The sequence below is a fragment of the Argiope bruennichi genome, chromosome 4 (assembly GCF_947563725.1).
Source record: "Argiope bruennichi chromosome 4, qqArgBrue1.1, whole genome shotgun sequence".
Lineage (NCBI taxonomy): Eukaryota > Metazoa > Arthropoda > Arachnida > Araneae > Araneidae > Argiope > Argiope bruennichi.
In genome coordinates, this window is record NC_079154.1 from 115,393,797 (window position 1) to 115,409,562 (window position 15,766).

The following is a 15,766-nucleotide window of genomic DNA, read 5'->3' on the forward strand; positions in this document are numbered from 1 at the left end:
TGTTCTGGTGTTTTGAAGAAATCTTAATCTGCCTGAATTTATTCCATAACGAAGAGAATAAGTATTCTTTGGGCATCACTAGTGTATTTCTACGGAGTAAAATAACTTGGTTTTTCTAGAAAAGCAAATTCCGAAAGTGATTTAATAAGTTTGCCATATAAGCATTTGTTTCGATGTTTTTAAAACATTTTCCTAAATCAAGAATCTCAATTCCCAATCGCAGAAATCTTGATTTTCTATTCGTATAATCAAATTCTTTTAGATTATGAAGCAAAATTAATCCGAAATATATGTGTGTCTGATCCATCTGATTGAAATTTTTCAAATAAATTGATTTCTATAGGTTTATTATTGATAACTGGTAACAGATCTATTTTGTGTTTCTACTTACATGCCCATCTATGGTTGCGATCGCCAACCCAAACGGTCACGAGTGGAAAGTTTTTAAAAACTGCACTTTGAATGAAAATGTTTTTGTAATGCAATAATATTTTCGTATCAAATGACCGAGCAGCCAACGCAACTTCAGGCATCTGGTGCTGCTCAATCAGCGGGATTGTTCTGTGCAAGTTTTGATGACTTTCCTGATTCGGTGCTATTCAGTGACTGTTACTATCCTGCGAACACGTGCTCGATTCTTTGCTACAATCCATCATTCAAACGCGCTCGTGATTTGAATGTTCTATTTGAATAGCGCGGGGAAAGTACGTGCTTTTCTATTGATTTACTTGCTGTTAGTCATTCCGTCTGCATCGCTGTTATATTTAACTCTCTATCAAGGGCACGTTTTTTTGTTCTAAAAAGAACAACACGGTGTCAGTAAATACTGTTGAGTAATATTCCTAGTCATTTAAAATTTGAGAATTTAACCTTCGTTATTTTTCTGTTAGCCCTTTCTAGGGCCGTGGGAAGTATGCTTCCCACCAAATTTATCAATCTTTGTATGAAATTATGTAGGTTGGCATCAGTTCTGACACATTTTTTTAGAAAGACAGAAACTTAGATGCTTTAGTTCTTTATCTCAGACAAAATGATGTGTCTTGATTTGTTACTTAATTATTAATGAACCAAATTAATTAATGAATCAAATTAAATGTATCTAATAAGCTAAATGAATCCCTTTTCTTATTCTAATATCAAACCTAAAAATATTTTAACATAATATGACTAGAAAAAAATGGCCCTTTAAAGGGTTAATTCATTAACTCGTTTTCCTTTTTCTGTTGTTCTTATTTTTTTATGGAAGTAGGAAATTGTTAAATTTCTTTTGTGGTTTCCACGACAGTAATTACGATTCTCTGATTAGAATTAGAATATTTCTGAGTTATTTTTCAGTTTGACTTGTGTATATAAAATAAACATTTTATCTTTTTTTCAGTTCCATTGAAATTGACTCAATGGCGTATAATTCAATATTTCTGCAAGATTTTTTAAAAAGAAAGAGCAGTTAATGATTTCTCAATTCCTCATTTTCACTTTTTTTCTCTTTTCTTTACTTTAAATTTTAAATATAAGGAAGTACTGGAATCGTCAAAAAATTGGAACTCGAGATTTTGACGAATTTCCACGTTTCAGACCTCATTCAGTTTGAAAAATATATTTTTGGCATGATACCTGTCCTTGAACGGTCTAATTCAAAGGTATTGACCCAGATAAATAAAATTTAATATATGGATTTTTGCCTTTTTTTTTTTTTTTTTTTTCCTGTCTCGGTTTTCAAACACACGTGAACTTGTTAACTTCAGAACATAAAAAGCTCGATAATTGAAATTTGATGTAGATTCTTATGTAGATTGTGATGTAGAATGTAGATTCTTATCAAATTTTAAACCAAATCTATCAAAGGATTGATCGTTTGTCGACCTGTATTTTCGTTTGAATAAAAATGCAGTAACTGATAAAATCTATGAAATTCAGTATGTGATCTTCTGACTATAACTGTAGTTCCATGTCTGTCCAATATAATCTGTCCAATCAGAAGAATAAAAAAAAAAGCTAACATACATTTTGCCTAGGTAGATCCAGTAAAAATGCTAAACTTCTCACTATCTCCTCGCCTTAGCTGCCGATTCAGATCTGTATTTCGTAATTATTGTTCGCCAGTGCCAAACGAGGCATTCGAGCCTTACCCAAGGTCAATTTTCTACGGAGAAAGAGGTATAAGACCTTTATTGGAGAATATAGGATAAAGCTACGGGAGACAACCCCCACTGGTTTGAAACAAAAGATTAAAACTTAATTATTTCTACTAACCCCTTGACTTTCGACTTCACTTCCTGATTAGATGACATATCTTATTTAGGACATTTATTGTTTTACTTCGTGTTATAATAAGAGCATTTGAGATAGTAAAGCGTTATTGTATTTTTGCATTTTAAATTGGATAATACTCCACTTAAATACAGGTTTAAATTAAAATTCAATAATTCGGTATGCGAGGTTGACTTATCATTGTATGCGAAGGGTTTAATATTTTCTTTTTATCTGTGAATGCTTTTCTTCTAAAATACAACAATTTTATCACAAACTTAATGAGGTGTCTATAATTTTCTAAAAATCATTGAATAAATTTTCCAGCGTAATTATTTTTATTTGAAAATCATTAATACCATTACTTCATATTTAATAAACAAATAAAACCTTTGTTCTATTGATATCATCTGCTCTTTTCACGCCTTTTTTTATCGATCTTCCGTCTAAGAAAATATTTTCATTAAAATATATTTTTCTTCAAGAAAATTTCTGCAAAACCCTGAGGAAACGTTGAGAGACGCATTCTCTAACTGAGAGTGAGCATTTTCTTCAAGCATTCTATAGCAATTCATTCTCGGAATTGTAATGGCAATTTAGATATTGTAACTCTTTATTTAGCTTCGCTCCTTCTTTCTTTTACTCAAGAAAGAATATACTTGTTTTGACGTATCTCATCCTTGACTCAATTCGCTCAAAAGAAACACCTATTCCGAAAACGGCGGCCTTGAAAATTCGTTTTGCCAAAGGAGGCGAGACGCCATAACATTTTCTCTAAAATAGCACTTTCTTGGTAATGCTTTTCAATTCCTGCCGCAATTTTGGAGGGAGATAGGAACTGCCCTATTCTCGAGTAAATATTTATACAAGAGGAGGAAGGCTCTGTAGACGGAGTCTAAACAGATTCCAATGAAATTGCACCGCTGCTTCAAGTATGCACTTGATGTAGAAGAAAATGTATTTATTCTCAGTTTTCGAGAAGGTGCTTGTCTGTTCAATGACAATATAACGGTCCAGTTCAGCTTCTAAGATGGGTCATCTGACAGATTTCTTTGCTCATGTTTGAAATGTGCCGTCTGAGTCACCATTGGTTAATCTATCTGCTCCAGAAAATTGTATATGAGTTACAGTGATCATTCATTAAGTTTTAAATGCCTATGCAAATAAAAGCTGGTTAATTAGTTTTTAGAATTTTTCTTCCGTACAATACGTGTGCATTTTGTTTCTGGTCTTACCAAAATTTGAAGCACTAGCACTTCTGTCAAAATAACGAATCGAGCACTAATTAGAACCAGTATTAGAATCGCGAAACTATTTCAAAATGTACTTAAAAAAATAACTATATTAACAAAACATTGCAGAAATTTTTATAGAACTAGATTTTAGCTGAGGTGTCGTCCTTGTCATCTGACCGTGGTTCAGAATTACGGAGTATCTTAAAATAACCTTAGTGTTTCGTTATAAACGGGACTTAATATAACTAAAACTAAACTTGAGATGTATATGATCAAATTCGGAAACAGTTGAATAGTATTATATAAGTTCGGAAATATAATTAATCACTTCAGATCAAATATCTCTGATTCAAAATTATTTTATGAGCATCTGTCGTCGAAATGTTTCGGTTACGCTTTACATTCCTCGATTTTGATTTAGATTCTTCTGTCATCGCTTTCCCAAGATTGAAATCTTGATAACGATAAGTTCTGTTGAATTGCAGTTTTATCGGTTATTCTGTGTAATTTTCAAATATTTTGTATAAAATACAAACAAGTTCTTTTTTTTTTCATTTAGGCATTTTTGATAAAGTCTCTCTCAATTTGGCATTTTTAAACAAATAATAAAGGTCAACTTAAGTGCTGTAAAAAAAAATTTAAATCATCATGGTCAGTCAGCATGCTTAATTGAAATTATTCCACTAAAACTATCTGGAATTGAGGCTTAATTATTTTAGATTCAATGTATTGAATTTTGATTTATTTATGCACGAAAGACAATAAAAAAAAATGGAGAATAAAACTTACGTAGCAAAAGAATTACTTATTGAAAGAAAATAATACGATAACATTGCATAATTTTTCAAAGATGGAGACACATTCTTTATGAACTAGTTTTCCCCGTTATCCATTGGATTATTTCCTTAATTAACATGTTTTCAGACTGTGACATGGACAGAAGAAATATTAAATAAATTATTTTGATTCTTTCTTTGAGCTAGTTCCTTTTCCCCTTGTTGTGGCAGAGCCATCTGATTGGCCCGCTGACTTCCTTCCGATCGAATCTTCCACTTTTTGACGCCTTGTTTGGCAACGCCGTGTCTCTTAATTCAACTCGTATGCAAATGTCAGGTTCAGGGTTTACCCTTGCATGAATCATTGCAACCTGCCTTTGTTGTTGCTTTTGTGGGTACTATTGTCATTAAGGGGGGTTCCACAACTCATGTGAATACAGTAATGACTGGTTTATGGATTTACACTGCATGTTGCATTCGCGACTTGTTGATAAATAGCGGAGAATTATGATTGCATGATTGATATTTTGACTCAGCCCCCTGGAAAGAATTTCGAGTAGCAAATCTAAGTCATAATTAATATTTTTTTTTCATTCGGTTGTAGTAATTGTATATAAAAAAACATAAATTGTATATAAAACAAATAAAATATAATTATAGTAATTGTGTATATAAAGCAGCATAAATTCCATATTCAAAATATTGGAAAACCTTTTTTGGTGAGTACTTTTTATTCCCCCCCCCAAAATGATTGTATATAATTAAAATCTTCATGACCAGTCAGAACGCTTAATTTTAGATTAATTATTGCACTCAAACAATGTGGAATTGAACGTTAATGACTTTGGTTTCAATATATTGAGTTTTAATTTATTTATCACAGAAAACAATAAAAAAAAATAAAGAATAAAACTCACGCAATAACTTAAAATCTGATAGTTCTATTTCCTCTATCTATAAAGCGTTTCTGAAAACTTTTTCACTTTGCATTTCGCGAAACATACCACAAAAAATTCGTAGTGTATATTTAGATATCATATTAAAGAAAAAGTGTTTGGTATTTTCTGATTAATTTTATAAATGATTACTTGATTTCAACTTTTACTCCGATTTCACATAATTGTGTGATTAAAAATTGTCATACAAGTGCCTGGAAAAATATTTGTCGTTTGACTCCTGCTGAAAATGACTTTTCAGTTCATAAGTTTTTGCAATGTGGATAAAATTAAAGAATTGATTAGATCAAAAAGGCTTCATGTATTTCTAGAGTTTGCCTTCGATGATTGATTTAATCTCTTAAATTTATTTTGCCTTTAGATTATTAAAAATTTTTAATGGCAATTATGAGGGATATGTGTTGAACTCCATAAAGGAATACATATTCGTAATTCTCAAAAATTAATATTGCTTAATTTAGTAACACCATTGGTATCATTGATTTTGAGATTATGCATATCATCAATGACTTTATAATAAAATATTTTCTTTCGAAATGCTGCTTATTGCTTTTGATAAATATAGATCTAATACTAAATTATGCATGTATCCAGTGCTGTGTCGTGAAGTGCGTGTTGAGATAAACTCTCCCCTATCCACGAAGGCCTTTGCCTTCGTGTGTCAGTCTTATCATTATCTCATCATTTCCATTCCAAGATCTGGTCAAGGCTACCTGAAATGGCTTCTTAGAACAACCTATAAAAAATTACGAGGAGAATAATCATAAAAATAAAATAGAAACTTATTTTTATTTGAGATTAAGAACTTTCTCCTCTGTAACATCTGTCCTGCCAGGCATCTCTCCACCTCCCTGGTGTAATGGCAGGACTGCGTAACCTCTCTTGAATGACATAATTGCCCTCGTCATCTGTGGTGCGATACAAATGTGTTCCCTTTCTGGTCCCCTTCATGTCCATTAAGCAGCATTTCTTAACGATGCATCGTCTGCGGGGGTGGAGTGGGGTATAGCAACCTTTTGGTGGCGTCCAAATTAGAGTCGTGTCTTGAGCGAGTAGCGGTTCTTGGATGAGAATTTCCTGCCGCATCCACTTCCGCTGTGCCACTCCCCCACCCCTTTTTCGTCTAGATTTTTTTTTTTTTTTTTTTTTTTTTTTTGTGGCATTTGGATGTCGGAACCCTGAAACAGGGGTTGTGGTCCTTTTAAGATGTGAATCCACTAATTTGATAAAAATATATGGAATTTTTTTCCCATTATTATTTTTGTAGATTTTTCTCAAGTTTTCAATATTGTCATATTTATCTTTATATAAAAAAAAAGACGGGAAATTTCTAATGAATTTAAATGTGAATAAACAGATTATGCTGTGATTACAAATAATGCATCGCCATTGTAAAGTGGATATTATTACATTGAGATATTATTGTGTTGTGTCGATTTTGATCTTTTCCGTCTGTAACTGTTTTTGTAGAAGGTCACATCCAATAATATTTAAAGTCTATAATCACTCTAAAAATACTATATTTTTCCCCATAACTCCTTCCACTTAAACCGAAAACATTGCAATTTTTCATCGAATTTAAAGTATTCGATTGAAATAATCAAAAATTAAATGAACATTCGAGTTTCTACCTTATCCATTACATTTATAATAAAAACCGCCAAGTTTGCTTCTTTATTTTGTAAATTACTTAACACATCATAACTGTCATTCTAATGTAATAAATAATAAGCTTCCAAATGATTTATTCCTAAAATTGCAGTAAATAAAGAAATGAGTGAGCGCTTTGTTTTAAAAAATGGCGATAATTTTTACAATTCCACCCTTTAGGTAAATAAAGAAATAAAATTTAAGAGATTACTATAATACGCAAATACAGCTTTACCTATCGCCCTCATTTTCTAATTATTTCCTTTACGTCATTTACCAATGTATGGTTTCCTATATTTCATGGATATCTAGATGCAAGTGCATTTATGAGTCTTTCTTAAACCTTGTCAACTTTCGCTTTTGGGGGGGGGGAGGGCCTTTAAGAAATTATTACATAACTCTTACTTTTTTCCTTTTCTGCAGAGTTTCCTCCCTCAATTCAAGAATATCCTACCCCATCTTTCTTTTATTTTCTCAGGAATAAAAAATGTTTGCTATTAAACCCAAATCTGAGTACACCATTAAAACTAGAACTGACGAACTGTTTCAAACCTTAGTTTATAATATTTTCTGAGGATAATTATTAATTTTTACTTATTTTATGAAAATAAATGATTTAACCCTTTCTAGGGCCGTGGGAAGTATGCTTTCCACCAAATTTATCAATCTTTGTATGAATTTATGTAGGTTGGCATCAGTTCTGACACATCTTTTTAGTAAGTCAGAAACTTAGATGCTTCAGTTCTTTATCTCAGACAAAATGATGTGTCTTGATTTGTTACTTCATTATTAATTAACCAAATTAATTAATCAAATTAAATTTATATAATAAGCTAAATGAATCCCTTTTCTTATTCTAATTTCAAGCCTAAAAATATTTTAACATAATATGACTAGATAAAAATGCCCCTTTAAAGGGTTAATTCATCAATTCGTTTTCCTTTTTCTGTTGTTCTTATTTTTTTTATGGAAGTAGGAAATTGTTAAATTGTGGTTTCCACGACAGTGGTTCCGACTCTGATTAGAATTAGAATATTTCTGAGTTATTTTTCAGTTTGACTTGTGTATATAAAATAAACATTTTTTTTTTCAGTTCCATTGAAATTTATTCAATGGCGTACAATTCAATATTTCTGCAGGATTTTTTAAAAAGAAAGAGCAGTTGATGATTTTCAATTCCTCATTTTCTCTTCCGTGAATCGATGCAATTTGCGTACTGAATAAGGTGCATCTAGTAACAAGATGTAACTTTTAGGATTCAACATTCGCTGTTTGATATTTTTTTATCTTCGATATCTACAAATATATTCAACCAGTTATAGCGAATATGTTCTTTAGACTTAAAATAATTTTAAAAGGAATGGTTAAAGGCCCTAAAGTTAATAGCCTTCTTTATAGCTATTTCTCACGGTATAGTAAAATCATACCCTGTTCATCTTCAATTTTATCTTTATCCTCTAGATTAAAAATACGTTTCATGTTTATGGATGTGACATTGAGGTGACATCTGCCAAAACAGAATTTCTCAAAAAATGAATGTCGATTTTTGTTTTATGTCGGCTTTTCAAATACACTAAACAGTTTAATGTTATTCCTTTTTTTAAAAGAATTTTAAAAATTAAATTCTGGTTGAAAACTTATATCGTCAGATCATCACTTTAAGTTACATTCCACAAATTTAATAAGTATTTTTTACACGATATATATTTATTATAACCCGCTGTTAAAATTAAATTTCTCAGGGTAAACTGAATATTTATATACCCGACAGAATCGTCCACAACGAAATGCTAGCATATTATTTAGAACGAAAGACAATATTTCAGGCATAATGTCATATACTTTCTTCACATTTTATATTTCTCTCCGGGTTGTTTTGAAAATTTGACATGTTACGAAATTAAAATATCTGTGATAAACAGACATGGTGAAATAACTACATATGTCATTCGGTTAAACTTTTAATTTAACCAGGAAAATTGCAACAGGTTTGATTAGTTCTCGAGAATAGCTTTCCTCGCAGACGAATTTGAGTTGTTTTCGCACGATTAAGTTCTTTAGAAATATTTCATTTTCAAATGTGAAAATGACCGCAGTCGTTTAGTTATGTGAGAATGTGAAAGTTTAAAGTTTTCGAATGGTAAAATGATACGCGTAATTTAGTTACAAATTTTTCCAAGCAGAATCTTTCTAAATTAAGTGAACGTAATATAAGAAGTTTATTTCAAAATGCTGTAGAAAATTGTTCGTTTTAATAATGTAAATTTAACGTAAATAATTTTTGCGGAACGTAGAAAGTAGAATTCTGCTAGTAATTCTGCTTTTCGTAGTTTTATTAGAAAATAATCTCAACGATTTCGACATTTGGTGTTAACTATTACTGCATTATTTTGATTCCTATGTAATGTGTTAGTTAAAACTTGAAACTTATTATAACTCAGGATTCCATATAATTTTCTGGTCACACATTTTATCTATGAAATCGATGCATACAGTGAAAGTATTGGATCTTAAAATTGACATGATGAAATGCATTTATTTAATTATTTGGTGTTCTAGCATCCTGTATAGAATTTATTTCACCAGAATGTTGAAGTTCCTTTGATGTTTGTGTCTAGTGTTATCATTAGAATGCAGTATTTCATCTTAATTAACTTCCTCATATAACCCCCCTTCCCCCGGGATATATATATCATATATATATATATACCTCTGATATGGAGGATGAGAAGCTTTCGGTTTGGTCGTTGATTCTCGCCGCTCTCATAGGTACAGAAATCATGTGGGGTCGGCTACCTCCTATCAATGACGGGAACGTGCCTTCTGAAGATGAGATCATAAGCAAGCGTCGTGGGATGACTGTTGATTGATCTAAAATGAAATCTTTATAATCATATGAAAACTTTATAATTTGGCCAGATTAATCGCAAAAGGATTTTTTTGAAAAATTTTGCTTTTAGGTATATTTTACTAAATATGATTGTCAGAGCCGAAAATTGCATTAAAAAAAGTTGAGCTTCATTTTTTAAGAATTGTTCTTATTGTCTCAAACAAAGGAAACAATCCTTTTTGTTATTCAAAGCATTTTTATAATTAGAATTATATGTGTTTCTCTAATGGTTATTGAGCTACTATTAGAGTAGACATCCTATATAAGGCAACGATGGTCACATTCTCAATGATATCGGAGGTATACAAGTTCGAATGCTTGAATATCTGTGGTGTTGATGTAAATTCGGTTGTCAAAATTCGTACTTCTCGCATTGGTACAGTACAGTAATTTATAGAAAAGGCAAGCTGGGGCGTGGCGGTGGAGAGGAGAAGGGGGCATAAGACCCACACACCCTAATTTTTCCCCGAGTCGGCTGATTTTGTCATTAATCGAAAATATTTGTAGGAATGATCGAACATATTTTATTCTGCACATATAAATAAATATGACATGTTTCTAAAAAAAAGTTTCTAAAATTTTGTTTACCAATTTGGCATTATTGCAAAATATGAACTAAAATTTTGTTGAAATTTTTGCAAAAACAGTAAGTCTATATCTATATATTTTCTATATGGGAGATAAGGCCAATTTCTGTTCATTCCAAATTAGTTTTTAGTTTTAGATTCAAAAATTTTATTTTTATATAGATAAGTCATATTACTGTCTTTAATATCTATCAATGATGCCACAAACAAACAATTAAATTGAAAACAGTTGCAGGAAATTCGTAATTTTCACGAAGAAACAAATGCCGACTAAAAAAAAAAATCAACTGAGAGCCATTTTTTAGTGAACAAATGTCGTTTTTATTGCCTTTAAACTATAAAAATTATGCAAATTATATATGCATCAAAATAAGAAAAAAAAAATCCGATGAATTTTCTGTTATTAAACCTTAATTCGAAAATAACAGAAATAACCTGATTATACAGATTGGATACGAACACAATGAAAATGTTGAACATGTAATAAACAGAAGAGAGGTTACTCATGCTCTGGAAAGTCCTGTGATGGGAAATCTTATTGATTGTTTTTAATGTTAGAAAACAAAAATACGAACGAATCAAGCTTGAAACACTATGCTTCCAAATGTTTAAATCTACGTCAAAAAGTTCTTTTACTAGTGGCAAAACCGCACGAACTTGTAAAAACCATTACCTGTACATCATTAATCCTAAAATATCCATGATGTCATATATGACATCTCAGTGTCACATAGAATCATTTGTAATTACTTTTGGCACCTACGGTCGTATTTTTACCCCCAAACCCTTCAGAATTAATTCATATATGATCGTTGAGCAATCCCATAATTCCTCTAAACAGTCGAGGTGAAATGTTTTCTGACGTCCGTTTCCACAACTTTTCCCGATATGTGACGTCTTCCGCGATCGACGGCGTCGTATCTGGCAATCTGAAGAAGGTGCGGATGTGACGTGTGGTGAAGCGAAACGTGGGATATCCTCTCGGCTTTCCCTCACGTGATCGCGCTCCTGACCTTTTTTACACTGGCGCACGATCCCTTCTCCCGTGTGTGTTTCATTGTTTTTCCTCGCCGCATCTTCGGAGCTACTGACCCGAGAGAGCCCTTCTAGCCGTTGCGGGACAGAACAAAAGTGGAGTTTTTTGTATTCTTTTACTACCCCCCTCGGGTGTCGTTGTGCTTGGACGAAAGTGAATTTGCCGGTGAGTTAATGTTTTGGTTTGGTTTTGCTTCAAAATTTGATTTCTGCGCTCGATTTTGGTGGAAAATGCATGTGGATATGATGTAATCTCTTAGATGTGATTTTAGTATTTCTGATTGTAAAATGTCTAACTTTATGATGAGATGGTGATATTTTATATTATTTTTTGGAGCTTCTTTTAACATCATAAATGTGTCTGTATTTTTAAAACATATGACTACATTCAGGATGAATTTTTTGGAAAATGCTCTAAAATAGTTAAATTTTTGATTTTTTTTTTACTTATAAAAGAACTCAAATTCAAAAAACATGTGTGAAACTAGTTAAAAGATAAAACTTAGGGGAAAAAAACGTCTTCTTTGGCTATAAAGAGATATGAAATAAAAATCTTTTATTTTAGAGGTTTATTAATCAATTTGCTTAAAATTTTGCTGTTAGCTTCAGAAATGCATTGCTTAACTAGCAAACTAATACATAAGCTGTATTTTAACCCTCTCTTTAAGTATTGGGCTTCAACTGATAAGTAGCTGAACATTTTCAATTTTTTCGCATTATGAAGCATTAAAAAAGCTATAAAATATTTTTTAATGAATGTATTACTAGTTCTCGTTTTCAGGAACTATTAAACATACTGAGAAATTATCAAACGAAATTTGATCGAAAAGATATACATTATATTTTAATTTATTAGGTTTTTCAAAAGAAAATTCTGCCGAAGATAAGAATTTATGAAATTAGCTTTTGTAGACATAAAATAGCATTGAAATGTAAATATAAAAGTCATTGCAATTTCCCAAAAAATGGGCTTCGAAACAAATTTCCAACGATTTTATAAAGAAAACTGCTCAAACATTAAGAATATTAAATAAAAAAAATAAAAAAACTTTTCAATTTTGTACATTTTGTTTTTGATTTGGGAATATTGAATATTAAAGTTAACAAAAGAATTGTAACATTTCTGTTTTTATAATTTATCTTCAAATGTATTCTTATATATGAATAAAATAGGCTAAATAAAATGAATAATTAATGTGCACAAATTAGTAAATTCATTTTTTCTATTTCTCTAATTAATGTTTTTAGATTTAGGTTTTTGTAATTTATATTAATTTTTTAGTAAATCATATAAAATGTAAATAAAGATTTATGCTCTAAATTTATGCTAAAAAATCAGTTTTATTGTAGAAAAGCGCACGATTTTTGTAAAAATTCAATACAAATACCTGTAAATATTTCTAGGAAATTTGCTCATAATGGGAACTGCAAAATATCACAGTATTTATTAAAAGAAAGATAATTTTGTTCTTCATGCAATTTTTTAATAATAAAGTAAGATACATGAAGCTTTTACATATTTTAAAAATTAGAATATCTTTAAAAAGTTATTTAAAAAATGGATTTTGTTTCAGATATTTGATACAGTTATCTACTGTTGTTCGTTAAGTTTCATAATTCTAATTCAAAAATTTGACAAAATGTATTTTTAAATCGTCTACATACTTTTCCTAATTTAAGTGAAAAAATTAAATATCCTGTATAAATTTAAAAGAATAAATTCTTTTTTTTCTTTTTTTTTTTTCTTGCTTATGTGTTATACGGTTGCTGCAGATATAAAATGAATATAAGTTAGTGAAAAAAAATTATTTTGTATTAAACCCTAAGAGATAGAGTGTATTTTGGTTGATTTCATAAATTCTGTATTTATAATTTAAAAATTTTGTGTTTTATTTTGCTCAATTTAATTCGATATTGTTGAGCTATAAGGAATTCTTGTTTTTTTCTGTGTAATTGAAAAATCTCCTGAAAAAATCAAGGAATGGGTTGTTAATAAATATGCATAATTTAATAAGATAATAATTAAGAATAATTTGATAAAAGCCCAATCACAGTTATAGTTAATCATGTTTGTATGCATAGCAAAAATATTTAAGAACATTTTCAACGTATATTAGAAATTTCCTGATTTTCTAAATAATTACTCCATAAGATGTTGCTAGTCTATATGTAATCATTAAATGGATTTTTACAAATCAAGCTAATAAAAAATATTTTGAAATCTAATGAGCAAACTTTTAATAGCATTCGTATTAAATTATTCAAAGTATAGGTATAAAAATATTTATCAAGTCTATAATTATTTAGATGAAAGCCCGAATTCTTTCATTTATATTGATATGCTATGTTTATTTAAATAAAATAATAATTTTCATTTTATGCATATGATTAGTTTCAATTGCATACAAATTTGATATGATTCTGTATATCACTTAAAAACTAGAACTAGAACATATTCATTGCGAAAACATTTATGAAAAATACTCAGACTTCCAATTTTGGAACAGGAAAGCTGTTCTCATTTATCTGTTTATAGCATAATAAATATAATTTGCTAACACATTTTAGTATAAAAGTATGAACTGGATGCCGTTTGTGAAAATTAGTATTCTTTAGCAAATTCATTAACCTTCAGGATATAGATTAAAAAAAACTGCTTTAAGGATAATTAAACTTTATTAATACCATTATGTGTTTAGATCTTTTGCTGAGAAATAAAAACTTTTGCAAGTCCTGGAGTTAATATATATATATATCTTAGAATATTCTGAAATACAAATGGTGCTTATCAGATGCCTTTGAATTCAATTTAAAATTAATTAATTGGAAAAAAGTCGGTCTTTTTAGATGCTTATTCAAAACTTCATTGCAAAATATTGTTCTGACATTAGACTCAAAGTTCGTGAAAACATTTTGCACTGCAGAAGCTAATCTCCGAAAAATCTGTCTCTATGACGCAAATCGCGAAAAAAAATTTATCAGTATTTGAAACGGTTACTTTTTTTATATATATAATTGCACTGTTTTCGAATGTGGGAGATTTTTATACTCTGTCAATTTAATATTTAATCTATAAAATTATAGCAGTGAAATAGTGGATTGTTGTCAGGGCATAAACATTGCCTTGTAAAAATGAACTTGGAAAAGAAAAGAAAAAAAATTGTAAAATATAATTTTAGAATTTAAAATACCTTTGTCCAAAATGGCTCTTGCGTTGTTTCAAAACGGTAAGTTAAAATGAATAAATTAAATTTAACTTTTAGTACTTTCAAACGGGGAGATAGTGGTTCAATTATTTTGTTAGGAATAAAACCTTACATGGATTTGATTCAATAATTTATCTGACGCTAAATTTCAATTATCCTTTCATCTGAACTTCGTTCTTTTGTTCATCTTTATTAACAACTTTTATTAACTCATAAGAGTTATAATTAAAGATTGACAATTTGAGTATGATTTGGACGAGATGCATAGCAAAATTATAATGTCAAAAGAAAAAAGATTCTAAGCGAAACGATATCGCAGTAAATTAATTGCGACCTTAACACATTTCTGTTTTTTTATCTTTTTAATAATATAACAAATGCAAGCAAATATCCCATCATTTATTATTATAATTGTCAACTAAATGGTAAACAATATTTGTTGGTATCAAAATATAAATGCCTTAGGATGTTCACGCCCAAAACTGTAAAACATTAACCTAAATAACTCATCCAGATAATTCCTTTACATTCTTTTTTGAAAAACGAAGCGCACGTGTAATTATACAAAAAACCAGCGTCGGATAACATAATTGATTAAACAAGACACCTGCACCTGAGGTCACGTCGTAAAGGTCGCTCCGTTCTTGATCCACTTTGCGACAGTCCTTAATAATATTTCTCGCATCTTGAGCCCCTCCGTTTGCTGATGGGAACGTCAATATCGTCGCCGAGTCTGACGTCTCCGCACGCAACCTGGACGTGCCGCGAATGCACGATGCCCGAAGAACCCTCCAGATAAGAGGAAGACGGCTAATGGAAAGATTTCGTTCACGTACTTTCTCTGTGGCCATTTTGGCAGGCCTATCTACTGGGAGACCTGTTGATGCGAGCTGTTTGTTGGATCAGATAACTTTTGACCGCGCCGTTAGTTATTTTTCACTGAACCCCTTGGGATGTCTTTATTTTTGATCTCTTGATTGGAGTTTGAAAAGTTACAGGCGATATTTTTGGAATCAATGCTTCCCATTATCAAGATTTCTAAATCTTCGCGTATACAGGGTGTCTCAAAAGGTTGTTTACCAACTTTAAAAATTAGGGTAGGTGTACAGAAAGGAGGGTTTTTTGCAATAGAATTTGAGATCGAAAACTTATAGGGGTTTCCGCTACAAGTTGGCATTCTG

At 30.5% G+C, this 15,766-nt stretch overlaps 1 protein-coding gene and 1 long non-coding RNA gene across 3 annotated transcripts in view; one reads left to right on the forward strand and one right to left on the reverse strand.

Moving 5' to 3' along the window:
• Positions 1 to 15,766, forward strand: part of LOC129965829 (protein FAM107B-like) — a 140,189-nt gene that overhangs the window by 107,100 nt on the left and 17,323 nt on the right. The gene's annotated exons all lie outside the window — the stretch shown is intronic.
• On the reverse strand, positions 6,349 to 15,365 carry LOC129965831 (uncharacterized). Its single transcript, XR_008784242.1, has 3 exons — positions 15,199 to 15,365; positions 9,578 to 9,738; positions 6,349 to 6,434 (listed from the first exon to the last, which is right to left on the reverse strand). It is a non-coding gene; the product is annotated as an uncharacterized LOC129965831 (long non-coding RNA).